This window comes from Micropterus salmoides, unplaced genomic scaffold (assembly GCF_014851395.1).
Source record: "Micropterus salmoides isolate LMB-PRFRI ecotype aquatic unplaced genomic scaffold, ASM1485139v1 Ms_hic_scaffold_16, whole genome shotgun sequence".
In the NCBI taxonomy this organism is placed as follows: Eukaryota; Metazoa; Chordata; class Actinopteri; order Centrarchiformes; family Centrarchidae; genus Micropterus; species Micropterus salmoides.
The window spans coordinates 33,577,828-33,591,369 of NW_024040707.1; the positions used below are offsets into that span (position 1 = coordinate 33,577,828).

The window sequence follows — 13,542 nt, forward strand, 5'->3', positions numbered from 1 at the left end:
TGGCAGCTGATCTAAGGTCATTACACTATGTTGTTTATTTTAACACTGTAAGTTCTGCTCACTAAATGTCTTCTTCACAATTATTTAATAACCAAATTCCAGGAATCCAAACTCAGCCCATTTTTTAATCTTACATGTTGAAATCAGTGTTGGTTTCAAAGATCCTTTGTTCCTGTCCTACCATCAGAAGAGGTGAGAAGCCTCGCCTGAAACATAAGAGTGTAGAGTCGCAGTTACACAGCAAAGGCCAAACACTGAGCTGGTGTGAGTGTGTTTACGTTGTCATCTGCTAACTAAACTGACCACGAGGGGAGATGTATCCGGATCCACGTTTCTTTCTTAGACGGCTAGATGAGCTAGATGCCTGTTAAGTGTATGGAAGTGTGCAAAGGTTTGAGGTTTGAAACCTCAAGGCGACACAGTGGAAGTGACACAGCTGAACAGGTCTATCTGTGTGCTGCATGCACTTACAAACCACTGATAATGGTGCTGAAACCAGTGCACGACTACAGATGAGTCTGAGAATCTCACCGCTCAGTCAGAAAGTAAATAGCATGTCAGATCCTGTGCTGAAGAGGATGTGAAAGCAGCACTTCTGAGGAATTCAGTGTTGTGTGCTCTGGTGTTTTTACGCCGGTCCTGTCTTTAAGCTCTAATAAACTTTTATCTCACTAATCATCTGTCCATCTTCCCTGCAGGCGAGCGCATCCTGGGTTACCCAGAGGAGCCATGCTACCTGTGGTTCGTCATGGAGTTCTGCGAGGGCGGGGACCTCAACCAGTACATCTTGTCCCGCCGACCCGACCCCCAGACCAACAGGAGCTTTATGCGGCAGTTGACGAGTGCTGTGGCTTTCCTGCACAAGAACACATTGTCCACCGCGATCTGAAGCCGGACAACATTCTAATCTCTCAGAAATCTGGATCGCCGGTTCTGAAAGTGGCCGACTTTGGCCTCAGTAAAGTTTGCGCTGGCCTGAACTCCAAGAACAGCGAAGAGCACCCTGCAGTGGGGGCGGGCGGCGAGGCAGCAACCAGACAACATTGTCAACATAAACAAGTTCTGGCTGTCGTCAGCCTGCGGCTCGGACTTCTACATGGCCCCGAGGTGTGGGAGGGCCACTACACGGCCAAGGCTGACATTTTCGCCCTGGCATCATCATCTGGGCCATGATCGAGCGGATCACTTTTATCGACGCAGAGTCCAAGCGTGAATTGCTGGGCACCTACATACGGCAGGGCACAGAGATTGTCCCTGTTGGCGAGGCTCTGCTGGAGAACCCCAAGATGGTTCTCCACATCCCTCAGAAGGCCAGGAGCTCCATGTCTGAGGGCGTGAAGAAACTCCTCCAGGACATGCTCGCAGTCAACCCTCAGGACCGACCAGACGCCCTCCAGCTGGAGGTGCGGATGGACCAAGTCACGTGTGCTGCGTGACGGCCCCCCTCTCTTTGTAACCCAACCAGTCAAAGAAGGGACCCTTTCTTCCCAGGTAAGCTCCATCTCTTCATAACTTACTATCTACCTACTTTTAGCAATGCTCTCTTTAAGTCCAGCTGAGGAATCTGCAGGTTTGTAACCCACCTGACAGCTGATTTCACTGATTGATCCACCTTCAGCCTGGGCGGTCAGTGATAGAGCTGCTGTAGTGATTGGAAGGAGTTAAAACCTGCTGGCTCCTCTGTGACCCTGGACTCAGCACCACTTGCTTAAAGGGAACACTGGCCACAGGTAACCTGGAAACAGGTAATGTTTCATTCAACTGACAGCTAGAGCGTCCCTCATCTAACAGCCACTGCTGGTGTGACTGATTTACTGCTTTTTAGAAATGTCCTCTAACTGCTCGGCTGCACAGTGAGGATGGATGCTATTTTTTTATTACTTCTAGTAGCCAGGCTGACGTTAGTGTAAGCTGGGAGTTATAAAGAATAAACAAGTCTGTTTTCAACATCACCTGTGTCCTCCTGTCGCAGACACTCTTTACGCCCGAGTTGTTGGAGGTCTGACTGGAAGTGGATATAGTTCATACATACACAGAAAAACAACATTTTTCTTTAGTCAGGGGTAAAGGATTATTCTGAGTTTGTTGTAATTTGGTATCTTATTTTTGTGGTTTTGGTCCAAATCAAATCAGTCATGATAACATTGTGGGACAACATCACTATGACAAAGTCCTTCACGCCAAGAAACACAAGCAGTCGGACAACAAGATTTCGTCCAGATGGTTTGGAAACTTCTTTATCAGGAGGTAAAACTGAAAATGTGCTCACTCGACATGTCGCTAATAATGTTGAAGCAGGAATTGGGTCTGTAAACTGTGATGGATGTTACAGCAGGCAGTTTTATCATTCACCTTGGGTTTCCTATTCCTTGGTTAACCGCAAGTGGCTGATATTGGGATCAGAGACCTCGCCCCTTCACTCCAAACAGTCCCTAAACCTGACTGAAACTTCCCACATCAGGTGTAAACAGGAGTGAAAGTATCTTCACCGACGTCGACACGCAAAACTGAGCTGTTGACACGGTTGACAAGATCACTGACGTTAAGAGAGTTCAACAGGCGCTGTCACTGCAGGACAAAGAAGGTGAATTAGCAAATACAAAAGCGTAGTTATTGCTGACGTTAGGTAACAGCAGGTGTGTTGATGGCCCCGGGGATGAAGAGGTTGGCTTTTAGATTGGGAACCAGTCAGGGCACAACCTCCGTCCAAGGACAAACAACCCTTCTTTAAAGCACACATGCACAGTCCGGGTGTGCGTGAGAATCATTGTCAGAGTTATTGGCTGAGCTGCATTAACTGCGATGGGTCTCTGGCACTGACCTGACGTGTGCAGTACAGGAGGATTATCTGGTTCCTGTTCACACCTGGCAGTGAATCACTTCTGTTGTGCAAACACCGAATTCACTTTCCATTAAAGTCACTTCCTTCTGTGACATTTAGTTTCTCTGACAGTGAACGTGACGTCTGGCTCGTTTCCCATCAACATCCCGCTGCCTCAGGGATTTTCCCTGTTGGCCCTGAACAGAAAGGTGCAGTAAACACGAATGCAGCTCAATAACGTTGACAGAAAGTGTTCACTGACCGCTCTGGTCGTTGCAGTTTCTGTTCTCAACAACAGGAATGACTGCAACACATCTGTGTTTGTATATTTACTCATCTTCAGCCACAAAGGCTCAGACCGCCCATGAAACACAGATGATGCAGCAGTATTGTTATAGTTTCAGTTGTAAGAATATAATATGTTAACACTGAAGGACTCTCAGAGGTGGATGAAGGCGCGTACAGGTTCACCTGACCTTCAGTAAAGATACTTAGATCAGTAGTGTTCAACATTACTTCTTGCTTCCTCTTTATTATGCACTGCTTATGCTTAATCTGACTATGAGTATTATCACAGTATGGTATTTCACACAGCCATGAGTTATGGGCCACTGTTAACTCACCTGAGTAAAGAAGAGTTGTGCCGTTCCAGTCCAACCGTCAGTGATATCACCACCGCCACAATATAAATGACATGTACCTGCAGCAGGGGATGGAAGAGTGTGTTCATATTGCCGTGAATCGATCACCTCAGGCTGAGTCATATGGCCAAAAATGTTATTGTGATAAAAGAATCATCTAATTCAATATCAATATTTATCATGAGAAATGGGGTAGGACATGGAGCAGTGGATAAGACGCATGCCTTGTTGTGGGAGATCTGGGTTCGATTCCCAAAGCGTCACATCCACCAATGTGCTCCCGCGGCATGCGGCCTCTGACATGTATAGAAATTGTAATTTGCTTTGGATAACAAACTTCACTAATTTATCTGAATGTAAATGTCAAATCATTATTTCTTTCAAGTTTAAATGATCATTATTGTTTTGTTGCCCAGCCCTCCGTTCACCTGTCATTTATCAGTGTTGCACAATATTTTCAGTAGAGTTTTTGGAAATGCAAAAAAATGGGGGAATATTATCTTAAGTTTTACTTTAAAAATCTTCACATATCCAGTTCCTTTCTAAGAAGGACATGTTTTGGAGAAGAAAGTTGCACCCTCCCCCAACACAAACACTCCCATTCTGTAGGAAGTGACTTCTGCTGCTGTGACGCTGCGGGATGAGCTGTAAGATGCTAATTGTCTCAGTTTGTTATGTAGAGCGGAATCTCCTTGTCACTCATCATTCAGCACCGTTGCTGACCCGAGCCGTCCCTCTGTTTGTTTGAACTTGGACCCACTGCCAGGACTAAGCCTGGCGTTTGTGTGACAATTAGCTCCCAATCCTGCACCCTGGTAACCCCTTATTGTAAGCCCCCTGAGACCTGGGCCCCTGGCCACTGTGACGTAACGCCTCTCGGCTCCCAGCTGTTAGCAGGGTCGGCGGTGACCTCGTTCTCTCACTGCATGATGGGACAGCGTGTTATGCAACAGGCCCTGCTGGAGAGAGGGATTAGTGGAGGAGGTGGGGGGGGGGGGGGTTTCTGCTGCAGGTGTGTATTACTGTCAGGAGCTGGTTAACTGATGGGACAGCTGACGGCAGCACAGTGACGATACTCACCGATGATTAATGCACCGACTGTTTCTTTCTCCTAATTGGTTGATCAGTTAATCTATAAAATGCCTGAAGATAATCAAAGTGCTGCAGTGTTGTTCAGTCTGACAGTCAATCAGTCCCAGAGGTAGACTGATGAAATGTTTCAACCTGTTGATGATTCTTTTGACTGGATCAATACTGCATTTGAATCAGTTCCTCACGACTCATTTCAACTAGAGACGTGCACACAGTGATGCACCAGCTGCAGGGAGCCATGTGGTTTACTGTTAGGAGAATTATTTGATGGCTATAATACTAACAATTAATAAAAAGAAGTATTATAAATCAGCTGATCTTTATTTTATACAAACACATAACATGAAAATAAACTCATGATTGACTAAACTCCTGATCATGCTGAACACTTGATTAATCGATATATTGATGGCAAGAGTCAAAGGTAACATCTTCAGATGTCTTGTTCAGTCTGACAAAGTGTCCAAAATTCAAATGACTTCACATTAAACAGAGAGAAGCAGCACAACCTCAGACAACCTGGAGGAGCAGAGCTGCAGCCAGAGACTCCAACAATTGAGCGATATGTTTCTGCGTTACATCATCCGCAGTTTGTTGCTGCTTATCGGCAGACACACAGACCGATACTGACTCATATTAACGTATCAGGAAGATACAGGAGTGTCCTGCGCTCATCCAGCCTTCCGTCCATTGATCGGCATCAGCTACATTAACCCTGATCAGTTATCAGCCCCCTGTTTACTTCACTCTGCAGTGCTCCGCCTCCACCAGCTGTCAGCTGTGTGCCATGAAAACAGATTATCCACAGCTACTGTTGGTGAAAGGAAGGAAGGCCCGTCCTTACTGCACTTAACATGGAAGTCTTTGTTTCAGCTCCTTTAACAATAATCTAAATGTTAGGCCCCCTCTGAGTGGAAGTGAGTTCCTTCTGCTCTGGCTAAAGCAGAAAGATGCTGCTGTGATCAGAGCTGGTTGGTTTTCAGTGCGAGTGACTGGTTTTAAACTAAAGTCTTTAATGGGTCAGGAGTGGGACATACTTTATAAAATGTGTATGTCAGCATCATCCCACCATGTGTATGTGTCTCACTCGTCCTCCCTCCCTCCCTTGCTCTGCTGGACAATGAGAGCGTTGCTCCTGGTCCGGGGCTTATGGAAGCTTGCGTCTGGAACATTTTGTCCTCTCGCTGCCTGCCAGCCATGTGCCGCCTCTGCCTAAACCAGGCCAGAGCCATGTAAGCCGCGGCCCTCCCCACGTGTGTGCAGTCTTTACTTTGGGAATCCTTTTGACAGCGCGAAAGGGGTTTTTACAAGTCGAGGCATTTGCAGGGTGTTGTCGCACCGCGCTCATGAATGCGTCCACGTCCTGTAATAAACACGGCGATGCCTCCGAGCAGGGCTGATGTGTTCTCTTTGAATACAGCATAGGTCTGAAACAAAGACGCTGCTGCTGCTGCTCCTCTGCAGGAATGATGTTGTTTGGATAGGAGTGTGAAGGCAGGGTACAGTGTGTACTGTATTGGCTCGGGGTGGGGGGGGTCACTGGCGTTCTTATGCAACATGCTTGTAAAAGTGAGCATTCAGTGCTCGAGCAGGCTGTAAATATTTCCTCAGGGTTCAGAGCCACGACTGCAAAAACAAGTGATTCTGGTGAAGCGCCTCTTTATGTTCTCCTGTTTGTTCAGACAATTTAAAGTAAGAGGTAGGGATGCACCGAAATTAATCGGCCGAAAATAGGTATTTTTACACTTTCGGTGTTCGGCCTAATACGTCAAAAGACCTAATAAATTTTACCGAACAGTTACGTTGGCATGTCGGCAGTGTGGAAGCATTTTAAAGGTTCTGTTCTACTGAATTGTCTCCTAGCACATCCACTCCATCTGTGGCTGACTAGAAAAGGCAACAAACGGTCGGATCCGCTTTGAGTGTTTCTGTTACTCGTTTCTGAGAAGGCGATTAAGCTAGCCGCACCTAAATTTGGAGTGCACGCGTATTCAAGCCTTCATTCAAGGTTAGCGACTTTATCAGTCAGTTTCTCTCTTTACAAAGTCCTACCTGAAGAGAGGCCATGAAGTCTTCATGTTACGCCATACGAGAACCACATACAACATTATTTATCAAATTGGGTAGGTCTGGTTTTCAAAATAAGGCGTCTATACAGGATGGAAATAAGATTAATTGGATTATATTCACAGAAAGTATAAAACATATTACACGTGTCCATTAAAAGGAAATTTACTTTACCGGACCCTCTCAGGCCTCAAACTTACCAACAATAGTATTTCCAAATCCTGTGGGAAACACTGAGGCAAAAGTGCATTTTGACTTAATTTATGCAACGGTGAAAAAAAAAAATTGCAGAAAAAAATGTGAATGTACTTTTTTAGTATTCTGTAAATGTTTTCATTATTTTTTCATTATATTCGGTTTCGGCTTTGGCCAAGAATTTTCATTTCAGTGCATCCTTAGTAAGAGGAAAAAGATGAGGGGAAAACCAGTTCAGATGTTTGTCCCACAGCTCTGGATCAGCATAGATCCACATCTTTTCCCCTCCGCTGTGCCCATTCATGGTGACTGTGCTGGATCTAATGGGCTGTGAGCTCTTTACACCGTGTTAATCTCCTCACAGTCTGCAGAGCATCCATCACAGCCTCACTCTGCAGGTGCTGTACGAGGTTATTTTATTATTTATTATTATTATTATATTCTGGCCTCTCGGGGCACAGAGAACCTCTCTCTGTGGTTCCACTGTTCTACTAAAGCAGGGTTCATTCTGACCTGTCAATAATAGATGGACAGAGGCTTGTTCAGCATCTGTCTCCTATTCCTGATAACACGTTAGTTTTGGATCTGCTGTCGCTGCTGGTACTGAACGTGCGCTCCTTCCGTGACTAAGTGGGAACATAAAAGCTTCAAGATGGCAGCGTGACCTGAGGGATGGGGAAGCAAACAAACAGTGAAACAAACCTGTAACCAGTGTGGACACATCTGTCTCGAACCTTACTTTATAGATTCAGAATTTGGACAAATTAATTATGTTTTGTCTCCATGTTGTGTGAGCCCTCATGTAGACCTGAAACAATAAGTTAATTAACTGTTAATGAATTTTGAAATGAAGGAGGCCTGTCTGGCTCCAGCCCTCCCTGCTGAGGCTTCGCTGCTCTGTTGCTGGTCGTTGTGGGAAATGCTTTGTCAGCTTGTCAGGAACTTCGAGGCTCACACCTAAACTTACGTAATGAACAGTTTTGGTGAATGCCAGCCAAGAAGAACCACCCCAAGCTCGTAAAACACCAGCACACCCTCTGCAGAGAGCTGCAGGCCTCCACCACTTCCCCAAAGATACTGGTCTCTGCTGGTTTTTAAAGAGGCAGTTTGCTTTTTGGTTATGCAACAACAAATGGTGTTCAAGGCGGCTGAGGAGGCAGCAGGATCTGCTGGGCCTTCACCTTCTCCCTGCTTCCTTTGGTTTTGCTTATTTATGGATCAGTGATAAGAAAACAGAAAGTTGATTCAGGAAGGGTTGATTAAAGGTTATATGTTGTACCATGTCAGTTTAACAGGCATCCAGGGTTGGATCTGATTATATTATATAATATATAATCATAATTGTGGGCTGGGATTATATATAGTTTAGATTTATATGCAGGCAGTATTGAGCTAGAAACAAAGTACCTGCTGCTGGGACGTTCATGCAGATCTGGCTAGTAATGTGCTTCTTGACTCCTCTGCAGGGGGGTCAGAGGTCAGGGGCTAATACAGAGCACCAGAGGTTCAGTTTTTTCAGTTCAGTCATTTAGAAGAAACATTAAGAAAAGACGAAGGTGACTGAGGACATTTAGGGCTCCAAACTAACCAAAACTCACGAGGGGGAGCGCTAACACCGTTCACCAGCAGCTCACTGACGAGGCTGCCACTTTCGGTTCATCGGCCTCGTGATTAATATCAGCCCATTATCTCAAAATGTCTGATATCAACCAGATTAATCAGTCTATCGCTACACAGCATCCTTCCTTTCTGACTCTGAGATCATTTAGACACTTTATCTGTATGCACCCAAATACACACTGTGAAAGGAGACTGTTCCCTCTTGATGAGTTTTGGCTTGTCGCTCTGCCTTCAGCGAGAAACACGTTTACATTTCACTGTCTATAGACGACCTGTTGTATGGACCTGTGGGTTTGAAGCGCTGAAAATGTACTGAACAGCTGCCCGTACACTTTGCATCGGTCGAGGAAAAATGTGACTCCTCAAGGGACAGGAGATATTTTGAGGTGAAGTCATACACATTGTACAGAAAGCTCCGTCAGAGGAGGCGGTACAAACTGCGTATGTAAACGCAGACAGTGTTCACTATTAACCTCCAGTCAACTAAACTGTAAACTGCTTTCAGAGCTTTGCCTCTCTAATCTGTACCAGATCATACAGTTCTCTCCAGGACGCTTTCCAGGGATATGAGGGAAATCAAAGTGCCGCTAAAATAAAGTGTTAACATCTCAAATCTATCCCCATCTGTTCAACATGTTTCAGGCTCAGATTGGTTCGGTGTGTACTACGATGTCCCAAACCAGCTGAGTCAGTATGAAGCACGATCAGAATAAAAGGCCTTGTGTGAAGCAGAGGAAAACAGCTGGTTCAGACTGAAATAAAGTCCAGGGTGTGTAAATCTTTCACAGTCCATCCAGCAGATTCAAGTGTGTCCTTTTACTGTGTGCGTGCTCAACCGCACGTTTCTCCTGATAACACCAGCTTCTAAATAGAAAGCAGTAAAGCTGTAATTCTCTGTCTCTGTCAGAGCTTTGCTGCGTACAGTCCGCAGGCAGAGAGAGGAGTTGCGTAACAAGTCCATGGTGGGGTGTGCGCTGAGGTATGGGAGGCATGCTCGTTAAAAAGAGGGTCAGCGAGTTCACACATAGGTACCGCATTCCCTGTGAGAGGACGCTCATAGCTGCTGCTGTAACAACAAAGAGCTGAAAGAGCCAGAGCACAGCCGGTAGACGCCTTATCAGCAGCAACCCCAAGAATTTAAAGGAGGGAGCGTGACAAGAGGATAAAAACAAGGTTCAGGTTGGACATGACCCGAACCCCTTTGCTTGCAGCTCAGAGATTATTAAAGCAGGTTAAATCATCAACCCCTGGACCAGAGGACAGGCCGACGGTGTTTCACTGTAAATATAGTAAGTGCTGATCCTCAGATGTGACATAAGCACTTTCCGTGTTTCCATTCAGCAGCAAGCGTGCTTCCTGCAGCGCTGACCCACTTGCATACCAGGAGCTGCGAGCTTATGCAACTAAGGACAAGAGGAACAAACCTCTGTGAGCCCGAGCTGAGGCTATTAGTGGAGTTGAACCTGGACAGCTACAGGCAGGAGACGCACTCAGGTGTCAGGTGGAGCTGCCATCAGTGACAGATTGTCGATCAGTCATACAGAAGAATAATGTGTTTTTTATTGTCTCTTCTGACCTGGCTGCTGGTTTACTTCTTTTTAGCGATGACGCCGTGTTCCCACGTCTCAGTTGTAAAGAAGAATGTAGGTTATGTTCCCCCCGGTCAGATAAAATGAATTATTTTCTTTATTCAGTTAATTGTTCAGTTCTACGTTAGGGTTGTCACTTTTAAAAAAAAAAAAGAAAATTTGGACAAAAACTAACACACAATCTGTTCACATGAATTTGAACGTGAGCCTCGTACACTACACAACAGTCAGTCTTATTATCCACACGGTGTGGAAGCCACAGCCCTCACACAATCCTATCAAAGCTGCATAACTACAGAGGTGATGGAAATAAAACCTTTCAGTGAGTTATCTCAGTGCTGACCTGTTCATATTTTGTGTCTCTGCAGCTTTGTTTACAACGTGGACGTGGACTTCGAGGGGAAACGGGACTGTGAAGAATCCACAATCATGATTTGAGCGGGAAGCGACAGTAAAGGAATATTATGCAAGTCAGACCACTGTGCACTTCCAGCACCACCCAGCTAGAGTCTCTGTCACCACGGAGGGCGTTTGGCTGGTGGATGATGCCAGTGTCTCTGATGGGACTTGTCGACCAGGTTGTTTTATATTTGTTGTTTTCAGTTCCCAGCAGCTCCGATACCTGCTCTTCCTTAACATTTGTAATGTACCCAGCTGTGGCACAGGTCACCGTACTGGACTGGACCAGCGTGTGAAGGTCAAAGCATGGGACCCCCATCCTTCACAGCCTCGTGCCTTAAAATGATTCACAGAAGTGCGAAAGGATCTTTAAAATGATTTGTGGGTCACGACTCTCACACACCCAGACAGAAATGAGTCTGGAAACACTTTGCCCTGCAGCTTTCTGTCTGCAGAATTCACCAGTGTAATATTTAGCTTTCGGTGACATCACCTGTTTTTAACACCTCCCCCCAGCTGCAATAATGTAAAGTGACAATGTGATCTGATTTGGTGGCCCCAGTGCGGTCACGGTGCTGGAGAACTACTGAAGGTTCTGTATCAGTGTCACACGTGTTTTGAAGGAGTACTATAGAATCCACACCTTAGAAGTAGCAGCCCTCTGTTCACTCCACACAACCCTGTTGTAACCAAACAGTCTCCAGCAGGAAAACCCAACTGGTTTTTACTGGTAATGAACAAGTTCCTGTTGAATCCAAAGAGCACCTGTGGGGCAAATTGCATATACCTGTTTACCACCACTGCAGAGCTTAGTATTAACATGTTAGCTAAATTAACGTACGACAAAGAAACAATCATAATGGTTTGGTGACTTTGTACTGAATGTTTTTTATACTGAGGTTGTGTGTGGCGTTTCAGGACTCCTCACAAACTGACATAACATTTCTTTATAGATTCATCACTGAGTAATCTGTCATGTACAGAGACTGAGTGTTGTTTCTGATAGGAATATGTTTCATGGGGCTGACGCCGGAGCAGTATTGAGCCATCTGCGGCTGGTTTGGGGACTGTCACAGGAGATTTGAAGATTTGCCATCTGGAAATAATCCCCAGAGCAGCCATGGGATCCCAACTGTCCCTTCCTTCCTTCCACTCTGTGCTTCAAACTCTTTGCCATGGCACGTAACTCTGAACACATTCAGCCAGTGGTTGGTCGCAGCCGGCTGTCTGTGCTCTGTTTTGTGAAACCTGATCACTACATGTGCAAGACACAGATTCACAGGTGAGGTGGTACTTGAAGCAACTAGAATTTCAAAATTACAAAATTCAAAAACGCACAAGAATAATTGAAAGGCGGAATAAAAAGCAAATGGAGAGTAGTAAAAGGGTTCCAGACCTAGAAAGCTCTGCTCCACTCTCCAGGAACCAAAACCTCCAGCTGGTTTCACGGCACTGCGTAGCGTTTGTCTTCAGTTCAGCAGTAGTTCAGTTGACTGAGGCGTTTTGTAGTCCTACCTCATTCTCAGCTCTCATTAACAACCCCGTCTTAGTTTCTGAAACGAGGGGGCGATAGATTTTTACCTCAGACTCTCTTCAGCCTTTAACCTCTGTGTGGTGTTTTGCTGTAGCTGCACCTGCTTTTCCCTTTATAATGACCACACCTGTTCTCTCTCCTAATGCCTGTCCAGATTACTATAATGTTGTCTGCATTCAGCAGCTGCAGCTCCTGTAAGGTTATATTATTGTCTGAAGGCCTCGGTGTGTTTCAAACACCATGACTCAAATCCAACGTGGTTTAGCCATCCAAGGAAGGTTCAAATCAAGGACAACTGGACTCTGAGAGGCTTTTTCAGTTCTGACTGACTGTCATGAAGTCCTAGCTTTTCACACATAGGTTAAAGACTTAGGACCTCCTGCCAGTCAGTCAGAACTGAAGAAGCCTCTCGGATGAGAGGCGAAACATCTTTGGGTGTCTTCAAACACGTCCGGCTGCCCTTGATTGGAACCTTCCTGCCGCCACAGCCTCCATGTGGCCTCATCCCACCGGCTCCCAATCTTTCTCCAGGAATTCTGTCTTTGCTGTCTGGACACAATTCATTCTACAAAAGGGGACTGGCGGTCTTTCCTGAGAGGCAGTTGGATTCGGTTGTTACTTTCACACGTCGGCACACCTGAGCGGTCACTGGGTAACGTGGGAGCAATTGACTGTCAGGAAAGTCAAGTTGTTTAACTTACTCCTCTCCCACTCCTGCTGTCAGACAGGACGTTTCAGACGCTCATGGGAGCTGTAGTTGTTGGATGCTAACAGCAGTTTATGACTTTCTGCTAAAGGATGCATGTAGCACATAGCTAATCTGTGGTTTAGCCTTTGGGATATTGACCAGCAGTGTTCAATGTACGTGTTTTTCTAAGCGTTAAACCTAACTTGCTTCAAAGACTGTATGTGGCGTTACTGAGGTTGATAGTTTGAAAGCTAACTGAGGATCTTCACAGCTAAATCATCACTACTAGAATGCTTCGCCCTGCTGTCGCTGTGTTTTTGTACGAGCCGTTTCATATAGCTCTGTTCAGGCTAGCAATGATTCCACTTGAACACTTTACACTATGCAAAATATTCCACTGCCTCACTGTAAACACCGTGCAGAGCCACACCGTTCTCAAACAGTTGTGCATAATATCTTGAACGTTCATGTTTTTTTGTGCATATTTTCAGTGTAATGTTTCATATGTGTAAAATAAGAACCGTTTTTGTTAATGAAGCTGACCGGAGCCATTAGATTTTTGTGAAAGCATCGAGTTTTTTTTTTGCTGTAAATATGTTTGACAACTTTTCTTGGAATAAATGATCAAAACTGTCTGGATTAAATGTGTGTTTTTATTCATCTAGTTTTTTTGTGATAACTCTAATTTGAGGTCCCTTCAGTGTGGCCTTATTGAACCACTTCATCTGTCATTTCTTTAGTGTTTATTGTTATGTTTATAAGTTTTTTTATGCGGATTACACAGCATATAGAGCGAGAACACAGAACAAGAGGAGAGGGAGATGGGAAATGACAAACACCAGATGTGAACCAAGGACGTTTTGGTTGATGGTAAACATGTTTTTTATAGTTTCAAT

General features: G+C 45.2%; 1 long non-coding RNA gene and 1 pseudogene across 1 annotated transcript; both read left to right on the plus strand.

Moving 5' to 3' along the window:
• The window catches only part of LOC119905842, a 3,146-nt pseudogene extending 1,709 nt beyond the window's left edge, over positions 1-1,437 (plus strand).
• Positions 1,438-1,509: 72 nt separating this feature from the next.
• On the plus strand, positions 1,510-13,281 carry LOC119905999. The gene is made up of 2 exons (XR_005444915.1): positions 1,510-1,745; positions 10,394-13,281. It is a non-coding gene; the product is annotated as an uncharacterized LOC119905999 (long non-coding RNA).
• Positions 13,282-13,542: the final 261 nt, after the last annotated feature.